We start from the raw sequence: 22780 nt of genomic DNA, 5'->3' as shown, positions 1-22780 counted from the left end.
AGGGTGGCCGTCAGGCAGGAACATTCATTCTTGCTCAGACCATACAGACTCTTTTTTTTTTCCAATTTGCATTCTGTTCTAGTGAGAAGAACTTAGATTTTTGGAAAACAGACTAAGCTCTCTGAACTACTGGCTGTGTGACTTCAGCCTCCCCATCTGTAAACACAGGAGTCACATTAAGACAAATAAGATATTACAAAGCACCCAGCCCAGCATCAGCTTGGGTGCTTGACAGCTGTTACAATTAGTGGTGGACACAGGGAATCAGAAACGGCCACGAGAAGGTCCCCTTTTTGCATTTGGACAATGTTTGGAAGTGTAGGCTACACTAATCCCACCTAAATTTCAATGGGCAAGAGCAAGTATGTTGTTCCAACAAAAGGCTCCTTTCTGACCCCTTCTTTAACTGGCAGGTTCCTATTTGTCCTTGAAAGAAACTCAAGGGTCACCTCCTCAAGAAAGCTGCTATGATCCCATTAAGACTGCGTAGGTGCCTCTGGGCTGCGTTCCACAATCTTCCTCCACCCTGCGTCTGTCACTGTCACACACATCAAGAAGGAGCCCGTACTTATTTATCTCTAAGGTGAGGTGATTATAGGGCAGTATTCTATCTTCTTTATTGTATCCTTGTCACCGAGCAAAACATCTGGCACTTAGTAGTCCATAAAGGAATGAATGCTCAAGCCCAGCAATGCCCCAGCGATGTGTAGGCACTTGTCAAGAGGAGGATGTTTGTGTTCTGCGCAGCCCTGCAGACCCTGGGGGGAAGCCATGTCCACACCCACCAACCCTGGCTCCTTCCAAACCCATCATTAATGTACCCATCAGAAAGCTTTTAACCAAGACGTCTGACAGCTTCCACCGGGATTCTATGGAATAAGACTGTGGGCTGGATAAGCAGGGAGGATAAGAAGCCACAGTTCCTTTTCATTGACACCATCACGAAAGATTCTCATTCAATAATATATATATATATCTTGAATGGGGTTAATTTTTTTCTTTTCACTGAAAACTGACATAGGGTTATTTTCTTAATAGCTTGTGGCAGCCTGTTTTCTACAGTAGCTCTTTAAACTGAGCTCACACAGTAACAGTTTACTTCAGAACAACTGAAGCAATTGGAAAAAATGCCAGTTGCAGAAAAAGAGGAGAAAGGCACCGGCCAGGGGAGCTGGTTGAGTTTTTTCTTTCCCTCTCTTTTTGAGATTATTTATCATTAAAGTGCAATATCTTTCTTCCAGACCTGGAAGATTCAAACAAAGACTAACAAATCACACGGTAAACCAGCAATAAGCTGAACAATTACTCCAAGCTAGAAGATATATTTCCTATGGGATATGTGATTTGAATCACTGAGGTTTTTAAATTCACCTCAGGATGCTCCTGGGCCATGCTGCCAGTAACAGGAAATTTCCAAGCTATTTGGTATTCTCTCCCAAGTGAGCTGGGCATCATTATTACATGATCACTGTTGTTATTTAACATTCAACAGATGTCCACAGGGGTTAGGTATTGCTCAGATTCCATTAAAGACAGCACCTGTCTTCAACCCGTTTGCATCCTAGCATGCCAATAGAAAGAAACACAGAGAATGAAATACATCTTAGAGACATACTGTGAGCTCTGTCTGGGACTCTTTACATGACTTGCCTTCTTGGGTGGGCGTGGTAACTTCCACAGGGAGTGCAATTTCTCTCAGATAGGACAGGTGACTCCAACACCCAAGTCATTTTACAGGTGAGCACCAAGGCCAGGCAGGGAAGGCATTAGCACCCCCAGAGTTATTAAAGTTAGCAATAATGTAGTATCTTGAAATATCATTTGTAGAAGACAACACTTGGGACATTTTTTATTTTTATTCTGGCAGATAAAATGACCAGTTAGCCTGAGCATTTTGTCAACAGAGGCAGCTAGACGAACAACCTAACAAAAGACTAGGCAGCGCATAGTTAGAGTGTCAGAGCTGGGCAGAGGAGGAAAGACTGGGTTTCTTGCCACGGGTCACAAAGCTATTCAGTGACAAAGGCTGTCCAGGTCTAGAATTAATAAACAGCTACTCTCATAATTTTCAACCTCCACCTCTCCATTGTTGATGCCCATCAACACACACATCCTAAATAAAAAAGAAACAAATGAAGAATAGAAAAGGAGAGGCACCAGGGAAAGAAGGTGCCAATTTGGAAGACTTCATCCATATGTTTGTATTCCTGTCTGTGTAGATTTCCTGGGATGGTAGAACCGCATTTGGTCTCTGGGGAGCCTGGGAAAATAAACTTAGTCCATCCTCTGTTAGCCTTTCCTCATTAAGAGCCAAGGGTGGTCTGGGAGAGGTTTCTCTGGGTCTCATCTCATTAAAAGTCTGAAGCATTCCAGAATAATTATCTAGACTTTATCTCATTAGAAGCCCAGAGTAATCCAGAACAGAGTGGCTCTGGAAGAAGGGCATTTGTGGAAAGCTCCGAAAAGATATTTTTTCCCATTGAGACATGCATGACTATTCTAGAAAAGTAGAAAAATAATGAATGGATCTGCAAAGGACAAAGCCGTGGGTTTCTGACTTACGTAAGTCTCTGCAAATAATGTCCAATTTTAGAAAGTATCTCCAGTTCTAGAACTTCTCTTCTTTTGATATCAAGAGATTAGCTGAGGTCATTTTGGTTTTGGTTTGATCCCATCTCACAGGCTGTGGAAAACACAGGCCCTGCTCAAGATTTCACTGAATTCCATGTGGCTTTTTGTTCCCATAGTCAAGTGAGACCATGTTGGGGACACCCTCCACCTAACTCGCCTTGCACTCTCTCAACATCCACCCACTTTTCTCTGCCTGCTGCTGACCCAGGGCTAGAACACGTGGACTTTCTCAAAGCCTCATTCCCACAACACTGTGTGTCGCATACTTCTGCTGACTCTGGTAGTAAAAGCCGGTGAGTGTTACATCGCATCAAAGTACAGACTAGCAAACAAACTTGATTGCTAGACATCCCTGTGCTTACATAGTGCCTGGGCATACCTGCTGCCCCCACGGGCTCACACACACACTTGCCCTGGGGCACTTTCTCCTTAAGCCCATTGGACTCTTGCAGTGCTCTCCTTCCAAATTAGCTTTGCATCTATTTACATGGCTACTTCCAGCTCCCCAAACTCCTTTTCTTTTTAAACACAGGGGAATGAAGCTCCCTACAGGTTGTCCCTAGCATGCCAGAGGGCCCATTAGGACATTATTTTCAACAGTTCTCAAAGGAATACATTTTTCTCTCTACTATACACTCCTCAATCCGCAATCACTACCCTAGTTCAAATTTTCATTACTTTATGCCTAAGCAGGATTCGTCCCTGCTTCCAGTCTCTCCCCCTTTTAATTTAATCTGATGCCAACAGACGCATATTCTCAAAACCAGCTTCCTGTGCGGTCACACGCCGCTCCCCTTCTCAGACACCTTCAGCCACTCCGCACTGCCACTCATATTTGCACACACATTTTCAAAACTTGATTTTCTAAAGAAAAATCTTGAAAGGCATGAATAAGTATCTCAATATATCACCACCTAAGGAGAATTGAAGCTGATCAAAAAATAAAGCTACAATTAACGCACCATTAAACAGGAGCTGTTAAGTGCATAGAGGTCAAGAAATCCAGTTATGTTTCCCATGCATAATAATAATTAATAACACAAGCTATCTGTGGCACTTCATGCTTGGAATCCTTCATAGACATAGGCTAATTAATTACACAGATAAAGATATTGCAGGTCTGTCTTTTGATATCAGTGGGTTCATTAAATTCCCCACTTGGCTAACAAAGTAATTTCCTGTACTTCTGAATTCCTAAGTAGGGTGGAAGGAAAGGAGGAAGCAGCAGAAATGTCAAGTAAGAGTTAGCCTTGTCCTTCCTCCACTTCCTGGGAATCTGTAAAAAATGAGTTTGCATGGGGATCCTCATTCACCTCGTGGGAAAGAAGATATAGGGAGGGCTGCCCAAGCTTCAGCCAACCTCTACCTTAGAGCCCACAGCTGCCACCTGGATGCTAAGACCTTGGGTGGATACACCTCGTCCACAAGGGTTACCCCTGCCCAGGACACAGCAAGCGGGTGGATGTCTTCCTACCTGGATAATAAACCCAGGGTCTCTATGAGACCCCTGCACATGCCCTGGATATCAAATAACTCCTGAGAAGATGATAGGACTCACCTGACATCTTCAGGTGAGATGCTAGGACCCATTCTCTTTCTTCCCCTGGGTTTTCCTCCCCACCCACACAGAGACCCTTGCTAGAATTTCAACATCCCTCTGTGATCTCCTTTGGGAACCTTGGCCCTGGACATACAGCTTTGGACATTCAGCTTCATTGTGACTAGTAAGACTAGGGGCTTTTGTCTCCCCTGGGAGGTAGACCCCTAGAAACCTAGTTTACCAATTAGAATAGAACTGAAATACTGTGAATTTCTAATGAAAACTGCTGGAGACAGTCCCCCACCCCCAATGCCTAATTAGCAAGCAGTGTAACAAGGGGTCTATAATTTCCGAGCCATATAAAAAAGCACAAATTTGTCACAGGTATGACACGGATATCACACGGATTTGATAGATTATAGGACTAATATCTACACAGCCCTAAGGGACAGCATCGTCTTATAGAAAAGGTTTGACCTGGGTCTAAATCCTACATATGCCAAGATTAAAGGAATAAACAAGTTTAAAAGTGCCCAGCATAGGGTAACTATTAAGTGGGGGGATTAGTTTAGTTCAAGTCCATTGCCCTTACTATTACACTAATCAGGAATATAATTGTAGGCCCAGCAGTCCTCGGGTAGCACAAACTAAAACAGAGACTTTGGGCTGGGAGAATTAAGAATTATTTTTATTTTATTTATACAAGGTCTTCTAAGCTCCAAAATTTCAAAATCAACCCTAATTGCTCCCATCAATTCTGCTTTTTCCAATATAGTTCCACAGTCACGCCCTGGGTCCTTTCATGTCCTGAGAATGACAGAGTCAGATATTTGGGCATCTCCTTCCAAACCTAAGTGTTGTTGCAGAGAGGAAGAAGTAGACATTCTTTACCGTTACCTCCACACTCTTGGTTACAAGAAGCCGTAACTATTTGTCAATTAAAGAAATATCTGTTTGTCGATTAAGGAAAGAGACAGTGCAAAGGAACTTCACTCCTCTTTTAGGTAACAATGTCCCAGGAGTTACTGGGACTGGAAGCAAAGTCTGAACGCTTTCTTCCCCTTCTGAGTCCATTGGGAGTTATAAGTAATATAGTATTTGCTGTGTATACTATGACAAACACTACCTTCCACATCACAATAGCCTAATGAGATGAGGTTTGTAATTCTTGTTTTGCAGTCAGGAAAACTTGGGCCCAGAAAGGTGAGTAACACAGCAGGGATTCAAATGCGATCTGAAGGGCTTAAAGCCATCCCTAAACATGACATTATAAGGAAATAGCAGTTCTTTCTCTCCTCTTTCATCCTTCATAAAGAGTCAGGTACCACCAGAAAGAGTTCCCCTGACCTGGAGAAGGTATGGTCTGAGTCCTGGAGATTCACTGCATTCGTTCAAGGAGAAGATGAAGCAAGGGCCATGAGCATGACCATGGAGGAGAACGGGCAATGCTGAGAGAAGTTCTTCCCCCTTTGAGAACCCTGAGCTCCCTGAGAGAAATCAACCAGCACAGGCAAAGGACGTAGTAGCAGAAACAATGTTATATGTTCACACTCTATTTCTTTTCTTCTTAGGAATTCAGCTGGACTACACTTCCCAGCTTCCCCTGAGGCACAATGGTGCCATGTGATTGAGTTCTATGTGGGCAGAAGTTATACACACTACCTTCAGGCCTGACCCATAAGACCTACCCACAGTCCTCCATGCTCTCTCTTTCTTCGTCTCCACACCAGACACAGAGGATCCAGTGGAGGTCCGTGATGCCTCAAAGCATGGAAGAACCCTGGATTCCTGAATGCCTGCAGGGAGCAGAGCATCACAACTCACTACCTGCATTGGGCAATGGCATGAGTGAGAATAAACCTATATTATGTTAAGACAAGGAGATTTGGGGATTGTGTTACACCCCTGGCACATTCTACTACAGACCGTTACCCTTTGTAATTTCTCTACTTAGGTGAGGGTTTTGGCCCCTCTAGACTTTCTTCTCACCCCTGCAAGGAATACTTGTTGTCTTTCCACTGCTTATTAGCACCTCTACATCACCCAGCACTGAGAAAATTAAAGAAGATGAAATTTAAATCATTCAAAATTTTCCTTGTTAGCAGCTCTCATCTTAAGAGAATGCAAAAAAAATAAAAATAAAAAGTCAATGGGATCAGAGAGGAGGTTAAAGTTATTGCTGAAGGTAAGAAATGAAAATCATCTGTGGATGTCAGTTTTCTGCACTCTCCTCCCTTCGTTAATCAATAACAGCTCGGGGAGGACTGGACTGTGGAAGGGCCACACAACAGTGGATGTAGTCACAGAGGACACAGCTATGGTGACATGAGAGCCAGGGCAAGGAAGGGGCAGAAAGGAATATTCTGGCTTTTCTTTTCTTTTGTTCTTAGGACAAGGCTCAGCATTGTCCATAAGCACCGGGGAACCAAGGGCAAAGGAACCCATTGAGGTAGGTCCTGTGGATCATCCTTCCAGAGCACAGAGCAATACAGAGAAGGGGAGAGAGAAAGTGGGAGGGCAGATGAAGAGTAACCAGTTCAGGCCTTTACCTCATTGTTCCTCCCAAGCTCATCATTCCTTCTCCTCCCAAATTCTTCAGGCTCCAAACTTTCCTCAAATTAAAACTGTTCCATTAAGGTGGAGGACCCCAGCTATAGTGGAGAAGAAAGTACCTGAGTAAATATACTTCAGGCTAAGGAAGGAGTACATTTTAGCACATACTTCAGATATTTAGTTTACCTTGTTCTTTTATCATGTAGACCTCATAGAGTTTTCCAACTTTACTAGGGAATAATTGATAAAATTGTATATATTTAAAGTGTACAATGTGATGATGTGAAATATTTATAAATTGTGAAATGATTTCCAAGACCAAGGTAATTAACACACTTGTCGGCTCACATAACTAACTCATTATGTATGTGTGTGTTTGTGGGTGTGCGGTGAGAATGTTTCACCTCTACCTCGGCAAATGTAAAGTATACACTACTACGTTATTCACTATAGTCACCATGCTGTATACCAGAGCCTCAGTTACTCCTATTACAACTGGAAGTCTGAACCCTTTGACCTGCATCTCCCCATTTTCCCACCCAGCCCCCGGCAACCACCATTCCATGCTCTGATTCTATGAGGTTGCCTTTTTTTTTTTTTTGATTGCACATGTAAGTGATACTATACAGTTTTTGCCTTACTCTTTCTGGCTTATTTCACTTAGTATAATGCTCTCCAGGTTCATCAGTGTTGTTGCATTTGGCAGCATTTCCTTCTTTTTTATGGTTGAACAATATTTCATGGCACACAGATCATAAATATACATATATCATAAATATATTGTACATATATCATGCTTTAGCTATATTTTCATCTGTTGAAAGACACAAGATGTTTCCCTATTTTTGCCGGTGTGAATAATGCCACAATTAACATGAAATGCAGATATCTCTTTAAGGTATTGATTTTGTTCCCTTCAGATAAATGCCCAGAAGTGGGATGGGTAGAATCACATGGTAGCTGTATTTTTAATATTTTGAGGAACCTTCAGATTGTTTTTTATCTTGGTTGCTCCAATGTACATTCCCATCAATGACGTACAAGGCTTCCCCTTTCTTCACACCCTCCACAACCCATTACCTCTTGTCCTTTTTATAATGGCCATCCTAACAGGTATGAGGTGATATATCATTGTAGTTTTGATTTTCCCTATCCCATAGGTAGCCTTTTCATTTTGATGGTTTCCTTGCTGTGCAGAAACTTTTTTAGTTTGATGTAATCTACTTGTTTATTTTAGCTTTTGTTGCCTGTGCTTTTGGCATTATATCCCCCCCCAAAAAATATTGCCAAGACCGATGTCAAGGAACTTTTCCCTTATGCTTTTTTCCCCTAGGAGTTTTACTGCCTCAGGTCTTACACTTAAGTCTTTAATCTATTCCTAGTTAATTTTTTTGTGAGATAAGGGTCTAGTTTCATTCTTTTGCTTATGGACAGCCAGTTTCCTCGGCATCATTTATTGAATAGACTATCCTTTCCCTATTGTGTGCTCTTGGAGCCCTTTCCAGAGATTAGTTGACTGTATATGCATGGGTTTATTTATAGGCTACCTATTCCATCCCATTAGTCCATGTGCTTGTTTTTATGCCAGCACCATACTTTTTTCATTACTATAACTTTGTAATGTAGTTTGAAATTAGTAAATGTGACGCCTCGAGCTTTGTTTTTCTTTCTCAAGATTACTTTGCCTATTTGGGACCTTTTGTGGTTCCCTAGAAGGATTGCCTTGTTTTCAAAAGTCATGAATGGAAAATGTGGTGCATTATTACCATTTCTTCAACCTCCAGTTCTCATTACAGTAATCAATTACAGTGCCCTCCTATGCTAAGTCTGGATGCAGCCCACAAATCCTTCCCAAGACTGTTCTAAGCAGCCACTACTAATCAATGCATTGCAATTTTGTATAGAGATTTCTGCTTCCTGCAACACTGCGATAAAGTTAACTGACTCGAGTGCCCCCTCCTCTTAAATCAGAAACCATCCTCCATTAGGCAAGTAGAAACAAACCAAATGACTCACTGGGAGTGGCTGACCAGTTCGTTAAAATCGACATTTGGAATCTGCACTTGCTATTATTGCAAACTGCCATAATATTGGGCGAGTGAAGACAATATCTTTATTGTTATGCCTATAATTGGCAAGGGTGAAAGAGTTCATTTTCACAACAGAAGTTGTCAGATAACATGGGTCTACTCTCTTTTTTGTGTTGAGCCTTTTACATGCCTTAACTAATACTCACAGCAAATCCGGTCGGGTAATCATTACTCTCCATTACACAGAGGAGCAACCTGAGCAACACATCATCCAGCTGGAATGCTCATTTTATAAACGAATAAATGCTACCAGAGACTCGGTACTCAGTGATGGTAGGAGCTCCCAACAGGAATCAACAGAACGTGGGTTTAGCTCCAGCTTTGCTGTTTTTGTTGCTTCAACATCAACATGGTTACAGGAGCACTGCCCTGCCACCCCACATGACTCTTTGTAAAATTTAAAAGTACAATGTATATAAAAAGAAATGTATATAAAAAGAAGTAAGTGATGCAATAAGAAAAAAAGAGATGCAAGGATATCCAATGATATATTCTAACGGCAACAGTATGGCTCCTTCATATCCTTGTCAAACAAGACATCATTTTTGAAACAGGAAAACAAGGTGAATCTATGTCCTCCCTTAGCCCCATCATAAGGCACATGTATACAGGTGATATCCACTGCCCTGGCTTACCGTCATTTTGGACAGAACAATAGCAGTGATGTCGTCTGAACATAGGTCTGAAATCTCTGAGTCTTGCACTATTTCATGGGCTTATTTAGAAGCATTCTCTCATGGAATGTACAATCCAGGAGGAGCCATGTAATAAGCAGATGGTCATACAAAGCAACTGTAACTGTTATGCCCTTGGTGGACATAAACCCGGAAGACCTGGTTTCGATAGGGAGGAATCAAGGAAATGCTAGCTGTTCTTAGTTTAGATGAAATTTAAGATTTATCTATCGTATTACAGAAGAAAAGAGTGGATACTGGATAGATGAGTCAATACTCAGTTTCCAACTATCAATGAAGGACTTTCAAGTTTGTAACAAAGAATAGTCATATTCAGAAGAGAAAAAAATTTATTCCTTGGTTGCTTAAGGGCTGGGAGTTGAACCACAACCTAAGGAAAAGAGAGAATTCAAAATATAGTAAGTCCTAGCTACCTGGAAAAGTCCAAACCTTCTGGTGTATGAACATGGCAGAAAGAGAGAGACGGAGAAGCAGGCAGAAGGATACATGCTGGCTTCCCTCCGGGTTGAAATCCCAAAGGTTTTGTGCCTAATGGGAACCTTCCAGTTAGCACAAGGACTCATGAGACCTTTGAGGGCTAGTAAACCACTTCCTAGACGATAGCTGGAGGAAAACTAAGAAGCTTTAGGAGAAACCCTCCACTCAGCTTGTCACAAAGTCCAAAGTGACTATAGATTGATGATACAACAAGAGTGGAGGGAGTTATCCAAATATAGGACCTGAGGTGGCAGCTTTGGCTCCTTACGTTTGGTGTGCGGTAAGCGGGACACTCAGAAGACTGGCTCTGTCCTGATGAGGGACATGCAGGTACCAGGAACACTGGTGAATCAAGTGAGTCTGTGGCCCAAACAAAGAGGTCACGGAGAACCAGGATTTCACAATAAGACTTCAGCCTCAGGTGACAGCATGCACCTTGGAAGGTCAGACAAGGTCGATGATAACCCAGACCACCCCTCCCAGTGGCTCAAGAACCAGATGAATTATCCCGTTCATGGCAGAGGCCAACAAGGACCCAGAAAAAACACAAGGATCTCTGTGAATGCACCTAAGTATCTCTCTCCCAATATCATGAAGACACATAACCACCCCCTCAAATACCCAGTAACACCTTGTGAAGAAATAGAAGAAAAAAAAAAAAGAATGAGAGCTGCCCTTTTCCAGAAAAATACTGACTTACCTCAAAAATACAAAGACTGGGAGGGTTATCTGACAAGTGCATTTTGTAATTTTAGTGATGGATGGGAAGGGAAAACACGGTGCTCCTTATTAACATTGGACCAGTTACCAGGAGATAAAGAAGCTCCGTTGCCCTTGCATATCTGAGTAGACCTGTGCGCATGTGGAGACCCATGACAGATGTCACCCAAACCCTGCAGAAGGTGCCCGGCATCACACAGGTCCAACTGGTTCTTTTCATGGCATCCTGGCTTCTTCGTTCACTGTCTAATCCTCAGTTGTCACTATTTCACGTACGTAAGTCATTTTCTTACATTTCTTTTTATGTTCCAGGAAAACTCTTCAAGTAATTATGTTCAAATTGGCTACACTAGTGGTAAATATTTTGAGTGCTTGATTTCTCAAAAATCTTCTTAATTGAAAGCTCGGCTGGGGGACATTCAGAATTTGAAGTTTGTCATTTTCTTCAACAACAAAAAAAGTACTTCTTCACTCCTGACTGTGAGAAGTCTGACGTCAAGCTGACTCTCGGGCCACCTCAGGTAACCTGCTTCTTATTTATAGAAACGTTTAGGATTTTCTTCTTATCCTTGGAGTTTTCTATTTTAATTTGGTTGCTTCTAACTGGGGATCTTTTTTCTTACCAGCCTGCTTCATGTGAATTAGGCCAGTACACCCTGAAGATTCTTTTCGTTCTTCACCTCTGAGAAACTTTCCTTTATTTTCCACTGGTTTCTTCCACTCCATTCTCTCTGCCCTCTTTCTGGAATTCTTAATGGATGAATGTTTAACTCCTTAGTGCTCAATTGTCTAATTTTATTATTGTCTAAATAGTGAAAAATGGAAACTTCCTATATTTCTAACAATAGCAGATTAATTAAATGAATCATTACACATTTGTTGGTAGGAGGTGAAGTCACTTTTAAAATGATGATTTACGGAAGGAAATGTAGATGGGCATGCTATTGAATCAACTACAACAAAATTAAAGCATAAATGTACTAGAAAAAAGCATCAGGAGAGACTTGTAATCTCAACTAAGAAGGACTTTCTGGACATGATAGAAAACCCAGAACGATTCAAGATAATTTCATAAATTTGAATGCATGAAGTTTTATATATGGTTGTTTATTTGTTTTGTCCCTGTTTATTTTAAAAAACTTATCAAAATATAATATACTCAGATAAAAGTGCACACAAGTGTACAAACTGATGAATTCTCACAAACTAAACAAGTGGGACCAAGAAAGAGTATGGTGCGCATACCCAGAAGCCCCTGTGCCTCCTCCTGTCACCCCCGCCCCCATGGCGACACTCTCCTGACTCTAATGCCACACATCAGTGCTGCCTGTTTTTGGACTAGACACAGACCTGCACACATAATGTGCACGCACTAGCACAGTACGTGCTCTTTGAGGCTGGCTTCTTTTGCTCAGTGCTAAGTTCCAGAGATTTAGCACGTCGTGGGTGGAGTTACAGTGGGCTCATTCTCGTTGCTGTGTATTTTTCCATGTGTGGATATAATCCAATTTATGTCCATTCTACTGTGGATAGGGTGACCTCTTAGTCTTCTTTTTCACTGTGGGAGATTTCCTTGATTTACTGTCTAGCTTTGGTCTTTAACCCTGGCTTCTCTATTTCTTACTAAACCAGGTCTTTTATTTCTTTTTTTTCCAATTTCATTGAACATATTTTTAGTTTCCAGAGATTCTTTTTTTCCCTTCTTGTTCTATATATAAGTGTATATAAAAAGGCTCCAGGTAGCAGCTGGTGACAGGCAGACACCCCTCGGGGGGGCGGGGCTAGGAGCTGTCTCTAGGTGGTGTTCCCCACAGTTGCCCTGGAAAGAGAGCTTGCATTTTACATTGACACACTTTGTTGGGTGGAGCTGCTTTGGTTTTGACGCCCTCATTTCTCTCTTCCTAACCTTAATTTCTTCTGAGTCAATTTCTGGTCCGCTCAGCTTTCCTGCAGATCCCCAAAACCACAAGAAAATACCTTCCTAGACAGACCATACATTTTCTTTGGAGACTAGCTCTTGAATATTGCGCCTTTGTCATATGCTCTGTGTATGAGAGGAGGCAGGAGAGAGAGGGACTCCCCGCAGGAGACTCAGCTATGGTAATTTCAGATTTTTAAGTACTAACCCAGAGAATCATCCCTTGGGCAGAATTTTGTATTTGTTGACCTTGACCTTGAAGCTTTTTGTGTTCTCGCTTGGAGAAGGCTGTTCACATCTTAGGTGTTTCAGGCTGGTGTTTCTCCAGTTCTGTTGTCTCTATCCAGCTGATCGTAGCTGTCTTTTATCATCAAGGATCTCCTTAAACTTTCTCTTTTGCTGTTGGCTCCTGCCCTTGCCTTCTAGCACTATTTTTGTTTAAGTTATTTTTTCTATAAATCCCTCTTTGTCCTTTTAGGGTCCTTTTGGGAGACAGGAAAGCTAGACGTATGGGTCTTGCCATCTGAAACCTGAAACTGGGTGTGCACTTTTATAGGTCACGCCAGTGGCAGTGAGGAGACTGTGGTTGTAAAAAGAATGGCTTTACGGAGACACAGCTGTAACAGTCCAGGCCTGCTTTGACAGGTCCTTGGATTCAAATGGGGACAGTAGCAATGTAGAGAAGTGGACAGACTTATTAAGAACTATGGAAGGAGAATCAGCAGCACTTGGTGAGGGATTAGACATGGACATTGAGAGGAAAGCTTCTGCAGGCTGGTGTAACCAGAGGACAGAGGTGCCAGTTGCTAAATTGTCACTTAACAGGAACTGGAGTGTTTGTTGCTGGTGTTGTCTTATAATTATGAAGAGATGACATTCTAATGTATCACAACATTCCTGATTGTAGCCTAAACATTCCATAAGCTACAAAGCTCAATGTGTCCGGGTTAAACATTCCTGATTGTAGCCTAAACACTCTGTAAGCTACGAAGCTCAATATGTCCGGGTTAAACCCCACCGAACAGCCTGTGCATTTTCAGAGTGAGCGTTGCTAATAAGATGCATCCAGGACTCCCTGAAGACTTCACCAGGCAAGCCCAGGAAATAGAAAGCTCAGGCCCCGAACTGCGCCTTGGGCTACTAAACTGCTAAGACTACGTCTCCTGAACAAGTTTTATGCTAAAGTGCGTGAATTTTGAGAAATGGAATGCCTTGGATAGAAGTTTAATCTTTTTATTTCCTCTGGTGAACTCCAATATAATTAACTTCATGTCAATAAATGCTATATTTTTATAGCATACAAAATCTGGACTGTTCTATTTTGATGTTGTTTGCGCTCCATATGGAGGCAGTCTTCAGGGAGGATGCTAATATCTGATTTCAAGTGGGAAGGAAGGAATTAAGGGGATATTTTCAGAAGCAAGAAAAAGTGCAAACTGAACTCGGAGGTAATCTTCAAACCTGGACGTCTTAGCTCCATCACTACACGCTACCCCTCCCCTTCCTCGCACGCCTACCAATTCTTTAGCTGCTATGTGATCACCGCAGACTGAAGGGTGATTTTTTGAAGAAGAGTGATTCTTTAGCTCCAGACATTTCACAAAAGAAATGCTGAGCACTTTGGGGGTGTTTTGTAGAAAAATGCCAGGGCTTAGGCAATATCTTGGTAGCCAGAACATAAAGTCTTCCTGCAGAGGAAGCCAAAGTAAAAAAAAAAAAAACTGGACACATTTTGTTTGCTGTGTTTTAATCCAGATATGAAGCATCTGTAGTGATTAAAATTCCCTGTAAAATTCCAGCCAAATCAGAGTATTAATAGATCATATTTATGTCTTCTTGTTCAGATTCACGAGGAAAACGAATTGTACGAGACTCAGAGACCCTCAAAGAAGTCACAAAAAAGGGTTTTTGAGCTTCTGCTGGATGGTAGGGGGAAGAGAAAAGAGCAGCAAGTGCTTGGAGTGGGATAAAGGGGGAGGAGGGCGACAGTTTGAGGAAAGGAGAATGGAATGCGCAGGTGATGAAAAGTGAAAGTGAAAACCTACCTCCCTCTTCACACCTGATGAGTTTATACAGCACCTTCACGCTAACAATTCTATCTTTGTTTCCCAGGATAGGCAAGGGAGGGCAGGTTATTAGCTCCATCTTATGGGAAAATAAGCTGGAGATTTCAAAGGAACATACCTGGGGTTCACAGCTGGCCCGTCAGGAAAGCCCCCAAGATTCCTGAATCCCAGTTTTGTGCTCAGGGGTATCTCCTTAAAGATCACAGTCCTTCATCATGATTTGGTACCGGCCACAATCATTCACGCAGGCCAAGAAGCAGCTGTATTGATGTTCTTCTCTGCTGAAGGAAAAATAAACAATCAGTTCAGTTCAATCAGTCTTATTTAAAGTTGACTTTGTGTAAATGGGGAGGCAGGAAGACAGTGATTTGGGTTTCCAGCTAAGATGTTATGCGACATTTAAAATTGCTTTCTAATCACACTGTATTGATTATCTCAAAGCAATGTCCACAAACTAATGAGACCCAATCTGACATGAAATTCATAACCATTGATCTGGGCTTCAATTTGTCATTTGTTTATGCACACGATGGAGAGTCCCAAACGGCCCCATCACCATCCGCCCCGAGCTTTGGTTGTGATGTGTGGGGCAGAGAGCTGGGTGGTGATGAGGGTGTACAAGTAAGTGTGTGTCTACATGTCTCTTCGTCTGTGGAGATGCATGGGGTGCTCCAGTGAGCTACAATGAAACCTATGTGGAGCATAGAACTGCCCTTCTCTAAAATGAAAAGGGGAGAAAAGAAAAGAAAACAAACCTGTAACTTCGCACAAGCTCCCTAGAAGCAGAGTGACACAGGGTTTGGATGCACATTGTTTAGGAAGGAGGTGCTCTGGTTGGGGCGAAGCAGGGGGTCAGCATGGGGCATGGGAGGGAGCTAAGCCAGAAAGTGCTCTCACCTGGAGAAGAATTTCAGCCTGACCCTCCTGGGAGCTCTGGAGCATGCCTTGTGTCACAGATTTGGTCCCACCTTGAGGCCCAAGGACATGCTTTATTTGCCCCTGTATCAGAGACCCTCACTGGCTGCAGACTGTAGGCTGTGGGAAGAGGGGCACAGAACATCTGGGCCAAGCAGCTCTTGCTTGACTGAGAGCCAGTTGTCTAGAGAAGAGGCAGCTATAAGCCAGGAGCAGCAGACACTCACAGCAACTGGGAGACAAATCCCAGCACAGTGAAGGGAACCTGGTCATAGCGCCAATAGTGTCCAGTACATACCACATATGTTTTATTTGGCGGGAAGCAAACTCAGCCAGAATATAGTTTGCATCTTCTGCATTTTTTTTTTTTTGGATCAGCAGCTATTATTCCAGTGAACCAATGCCAAGGCTAAGCAGGGTCCGTAGGTCCCCTGGCAGCTTCATGATGTAATAAAAGGAGTCCGAAACTGGTGAAATCTGAGTAAGGTCTGTAGTCTGGTTAGTTGTATTGGGCCAATATCAGTTTCCTCGTTCTGATAAGGGCACTTGCTTTTTCCCAAAGGTTAAGAGGTTACCTTTGGGAAAAGCTGGGTGATAGGTACACAGGAACTCTCTGTACTATTTTTACAATTTTTGTGAGTCTATAATTATTTAAAACTAAAGAGTTTTTTTTAAAGCATAAGATCTGGAGCCAGAATATGAGGTCTTAGTCCTGGTTCCCGCAGCAATGAGCTGGGCAGTCTACTACATTATAGCCACGTGAGGGGAGCTACCAGGCTTTATTCTTCCATGTATCTCCTGTCCTATCACAGGGACCTGGGGGCGTGAGGGGAACAGCAACATAATGAGAAAAGAAATCACTCAATGATTCAGCAAATGAATGGCAAACAAGGTACTTAAGCTCTCTGAGCCCCAGCTTCTGCATCTGCGTATGGGGCGACTGCAAGGATCCAATGCACTCACAGGTAAACAATGCTCTGTCCCCTAACTCTTGTTCTTTACAGAGTCAGCAGACCTCGGGCCATGCTTGTGGGCTCAGAATCACCTGGGGATGAGCTTTCAGGACATCTGAGATGAGGCCCCAGAACCTATAGCTTTAATCAGCTCACCCACGTGATTGGGTCAGGTAGCAAAGTGTGGGGACCTATTTATGGCAAAGCGGCTGGTATTTTATTAACCTGCTAAGTCAGAAGGGAAGAAAAGGCAAGTGAGGAAAGAGAGAGAGGAGGAGAGAACAAGGAAGTGATCAGAGATGGAAGCGTTACTTGGTGCAGGGAGGTGTCAGCATCCCCTCCAGCCTTCTCGGTACAGATTGCTTGCTGCCTGAGGGAGGGGATCCACAAAGAGAACTGATGCATCGGTTTGCAGTCCAATTCCCATTAGCCCACTGATTTGAAGATGTTTGTGGACCACTACTGTCTACCCTCAGAGTAGCTTAGGAGTTTACCACATATGAAATGACTCAAGCTTTGATTCCATAAGAATTTTTTTAAGTAGGTAGTGTTGTTTCTATATATAAAAAAGTCTGTCGTTAGGGAAACTTGTCCCAAATAAAGCTCCTGTTAGCAAAATAAAAGTCTCTTCTGTATTCACCAGTTCCATTTCATACAAAGACAAGGAAGGGACCTATCTGTAAGAAAGACATTAGAGTAAAGCTGTGGGGACAAAATAAAATTTGCAGTAACTTAATACTTAAGACCAGCATGTTACTCTCATACTTCCAGATTAATCCAGCAAGTCTTTCACTCATACCACCAGTCTCTAAATCAGTCTTTCCTATTTTGCTTCTCAAAAGAGTGGGGATTAGGCTTTGGAAATGGCATCTTCCCTTCTTAATGGATGACGGGCAGACACTTTGCAAATGAGCTTAACTAGCTGTCAGGTTATCTTCAGGGATCTGCGCACACGTGTGCACGCACACACACACTCGTGCATGCTCTTGGATGCACAGGAAAGAGAGAAGTGGTGGTGGCCTCACCTCTTCTATCAAAGCAATGATTCCTCTGCTCCAGAACTAAGATCTACCTCAGCTTCTTTCCTTTCATAACCTGCAGTCCCTTTGATTCAGGGATACATCTGGATAGCTTTGGGCTTGGGATGAAAAGATCTAGGTAGACAAATCTCTCAACTGTCTCATTTCTGGTTTTGAAAAGTACAGCTTGCCTTGACCTCCTCACAAGGAGCTGTGGGGAACGAAAGAACAAGTGTGATGGCACATTGCAAACTCCAAAGCTGGGTGCAAATGTCAGTTATTCTTATTGCTGGGCATGGCTCAAATGTTCTTAGGCTATATAGATAGGGTCCTCATCCACTGTGACGCTTTGGGGAGACCCTCTCTGGGTGTCCCCAAGCATCCTGGTACATAGGATCACCTGCCAGGCACTATGCTAAGTGCTTTGCTTGTTTACCTCATTTCCCACCTAAAACAACTCCTGAGGGACCCTGCCTTTCCAAGAGGAAACAGACTGAAAGAGGATGTGTGACTCCCAACAAGGGTATTACTAGGAAGCAAGTGGGTGAGTAGAGATGCCCCCATCCTGGTCTGGGTTCTATGTTACCACTTTGCGGGGTACTTTCCTGAGGCTTTGTCTGCCTTCCTATGTCTCCCACTTGGTTTTTCTTGACTTTTGAAGACTAGATCAACATATTTATGCAATTGACTTCATTATCTCATTCAGTTTGAAATTGAGAAAAGGTGCAGTTGTGGGTGGTCACATTCACCCATCTCTTCATCATCATTTCCCCCACTCCGGTCTGCCCATAGTGTGATACAGAATGTGTTTCCTAACACAGTCAAAATTCTTACTAGGTGTGCAAGAGAGAGAGAGAGAGAGAGGAGGAGGAGGAGAGAGAAAGGGAGTTTGCTACCAGACTGCTATGCTGGTCCAGGTCATTAATCCTCTCATTTATCCAACAATTGATGTGAGATTGGAAAGAAGTGCCACTTTGTTCTGGAAATACAATAGAAGAGGTCTGAAAAAGTCAACATTCACATGGTGTTAAGCTTAAAAATCTCTATAATCAATGCTAATTTGACATAGTGGCATGTGACACTTTTTTAAATTGAATTTATTGGGCTGACATTGGCTAACGAAAGGTTTTAGGTGTACAGTTCTATAATGCATCACCTCTATATTGTACTGTGTGTCCACCACCCCAAGTCAAGTCTCTTTCCATCACCATTTATCCCTCCTCTGCCTGCTTTCATCCCCCTTTCCCTCTGGTAATCACCATACTGTTGTCTGTGTCTGTGAGTTTTTTCTTTGCTTAATCCCTTTCCCTTTTTCACCCAGCCCCCCCAACACCCCTCTCCTCTGACAGTGGTCAATCTGTTCTCCATACCTATGAGTCTGGTTCTATTTTGTTAGTTTATTTTGTTCACCAGATTCCACAGATCAGTGAAATCACATGATACTTGTCTTTCTCACACTGGTATATTTCACTTAGTATAATACTCTTCACATCCATCCATGCAGTCGCAAGTGGTAACATTTCCTTAGGTTTTTATGGCTGAGTAATATTCTGCTGTGTAAACATACCACAGCTCTTTTATCCTCTCATCCACTGATCAGCCAGCACTTGGGCTAAGGAATCTTGGCTATTGTAAATAGCACTGCAATGAACATAGGGGTGCATGTATTCTTTCAAATTAGTGTTTTGGGTTTATTTGGATATATTCCCAGAAGTGAAATTGCTGGGTCCTCACCAACACGTTTGTTGATTTATTGATGATAACTATTCTGATAGATGTGAAATGATATCTCATTGTGGCTTTATTTGCATTTTTCTAATGATTAGTGATATTGACCAAATTTTCATATATCTATCAGCCATTTGCATGTCCTCTTTGGAGAAGTGCCTATTCATGTCCTTTGCCCATTTTTAATTGGATTTTTTTTGGTGTTGAGTTTTATAAGTTCTTTATAAATTTTGGATATTAACCCTTTATCAGTTATATCATTGGTGAATATGTTCCTCCCATTCAGTTGTCTTTTCATTTTGTTGAAGGTTTCCTTTGCTGTGCAAAAAGTTTTTACTTTGATTTAGTCCCATTTGTTTATTTTTTGTTTCCCTAGCCCAAGAAGATATATCAGAAAATATTGCTATAAGAAATGTCTGAGATTTTACTGCTTATGTTTTCTTGGATTTTTATGGCTTTGACTCTAACATTTAAGTCTTTAATCCATTTTGAGTTGTTCTTGTATATGGTGTAAGAAAGTTGTCTAATTTCATTTCTTTTGCACGTATCTGTCCCATTTTCCCAACACCATTGACTGAATAGAGCTCGTTCTATGAAAAGATAAACAAGATTGACAAACCTTTAACCAGACTCATCAAGAAAATGAGGGACAGTACCCAAATAAATAAAATCAGAAATGAATGAGAAGAAGTAACAACTGACACCAAAGAAATACAAAGGATTATAAAAAATAAGTTATTGTGAACAATTATATGCAACAAATTGGACAACCTGGATGAAATGGATAAATTCCTAGAAACATACAATCTTTCAAAACTGAATCAGGGAGAATCAGAAAATCTGAATAAACAGATTACAGCTAATGAAATTGAAACAGCAATCAAAGAACTCCCAACAAACAAAAGTCCTAGAGCAGATAGCTTCACAGGTGAATTTTACCAAACACTCAAAGAAGGACTAACACCTATTCTTCTCAAATTATTCCAAGAAATTCAAGAGTAGGGAAAACTCCCAAGCTCATTTTACAAGCCCAGCATTATCCTAATTCCAAAACCAGATAAAGACACAAACAAAGAAAGAAAATTATAGGCCAATATCCCTGATAAATATAGATGCTAAAATCCTCAACAAAATAATAGCAAACCAGATCCAGCAATACATTAAAAAGATCATACACTATGAGCAAGTAGGATTCATTTCAGGGATGCAAGGTTGGTACAATATCCACAAATCAGTAAATGTGATATACCACATAAACAAAATGAAGAATAAAAACCACATGATCATATCAATAGATGAGGAAAAAGCATCTGATAAAACCAGCAACCATTTATGGAAAAAAACACAAAAACCTCTCAACAAAATAGTAATAAAGGCCACATATGACAAACCCATAGCCAACATCATACTCAAAGGGCAAGAACGAAAAGAGTTTCCCTTAATATTGGGAACAAGACAGGGGTGTTCACTTTTACCACTCTTACTCAACGTAGTACTGGAAGTCCTAGCCACAGCAATCAGAGAAAAAGAAGAAATAGAAGGCATTCAAACTGGGAAGAAAGAAGCAAAAGTGTTATTATTTGCAGATGACATGATACTGTATACAGAGAACCCTAAAGATTCCACCAAAAAACTACTAAAAGTAGTAGGATAAAACATAAATATCCAGAAATCAGTTGCATTTTTATATACCAAGAATGAACTATCAAAAAGGGAAACTAAGAAAACAATCCCATTTACAGTAGTGTCTGAAAAAAGAAAAAACTAGAAATAAATTTAACCAAGGATGTAAAAGACCTGTACTTGGAAAATTACAAGACACTGAAGAAAGAAACTGAAGAGAAAACAAATAAATGGAAGCATAAACCATGTTCATGGATAGGAAGAATTAGCATCATTAAAACGTCAACACTACCGAAAGCAATCTATAGATTCAGTGCCATTCCTGTCAAGATGCCAATGGTGAATTTCACAGAACTGGAACAAACATTCCAAAAATTTAGATGGAGCCACAAAAGACCCTAAATAGCCACGACAATTTTGAGAAAGAAGAACAAAATTGGAGGAATCACACTACCTGATATCAAACTCTACTACAAAGCCACAGTAATCAAAACAGCCTGGTACTGGCATAAAAACAGACACATAGACCAATGGAACAGAACAGAGAGCCCAGAAATAAACCCATGCCTTTATGGTCAATTAATATTTGACAAAGGAGGAAAGAACATATAGTGGAGTAAATATAGTCTATTCAATAAATGGTGTTGGGAAAATTGGACAGATACGTGCAACACTTTTTATTTCTAAAGCTCTTTGCAAAAAATTATTACTAATTAATCTAAAATTTTAAAGCATTATTTATGAACTATCTGTGTGTTCTGAACTTGAAAATGTTTGTATTTTAAAATATGACTGTATTGAATAATGCTTTAATGTGGGGTGGGGGGAGAGTTCAGATAATTAACAGAGAAGGACAGACCACAGGTAAGTCAGTGAGATGAGACTGTCAGATTATTCTGAGAACTGTTAGTATCTCCCTGGGAAATGCTACACAGATATTACGTTGGAAGCTGGCTGGAGGAATTTCTCCAAAGTAATAATGGTAATCAGTGTAGAGCAATGAACTCTGATGTGAGAGACTGAGCTGCTTCTGCCCTTTCTTTCAGAGTCTCCAGAGCTTCTATTCATAGTTACTCCCTGCAATAGTGCTTTATGGAGAAGAGGCAAATTGGACTGACCCAACAGACAAATGAATTATTAAATCAGAATGGGGGAAGGAGTAGGGAAGGAGGGAGGAAGAGAAGAGGGTTGAGGAAGGAAGAAAGGAGGAAAGGGAGTTCCGTGAACTTGGTTGGAGGTTGCAGGGACAATGCTTGGCATTGCTAAAGCATGAACCTTTTCTATAGAAGAAACATAAACTGCAAGACTTACTAGGTCTTAACTTTCATTTTAAGATATGAAAAGTAAACTTTTCCAAGGCTAGTTTTTTTCTAAGTAGGCCAGTTGGCTCCAGCCTCATCCAAAATAAGCCTCTCTTTAGCCCCACCTGGTGGTCTGTCTGCCTCCAAACCACAAGTTACACTGAAAGGTATAAAAATGTGCAGAAAATCCATTTACAGTCCTGTGTTTGGGGCACACAATTAACTGGGAAGATTTTTCCAGAGGCTGAAATCAGAAAATACATCTGTCTAGAATTAGGCTCTCTCTCCTCCTTTCTTTTTCCTCCCTCCCTTCCTCCTTTTTGCTACAAAAAGTGGTCACAATTTATTTCAAAGGTGACAACAGCTAAAAGCCCAGATGACACCCCTAGACACCTCCTTGTGGGAAGGTGGTGCTGGCTGAGCAGACAGGAATTCATAGCACAGCAGGAGCAAATCTGTCATATCTAGGCTGTGAAAAATCTCCTGAATTTTCCATGATGGAGAGGAGCAAACCGGCTAAACAGAGGCATCACTGGACTTTGACAGAAGAA

Source organism: Desmodus rotundus, chromosome 8 (assembly GCF_022682495.2).
Source record: "Desmodus rotundus isolate HL8 chromosome 8, HLdesRot8A.1, whole genome shotgun sequence".
In the NCBI taxonomy this organism is placed as follows: domain Eukaryota; kingdom Metazoa; phylum Chordata; class Mammalia; order Chiroptera; family Phyllostomidae; genus Desmodus; species Desmodus rotundus.
Note: the sequence above shows the minus strand (reverse complement) of the source record.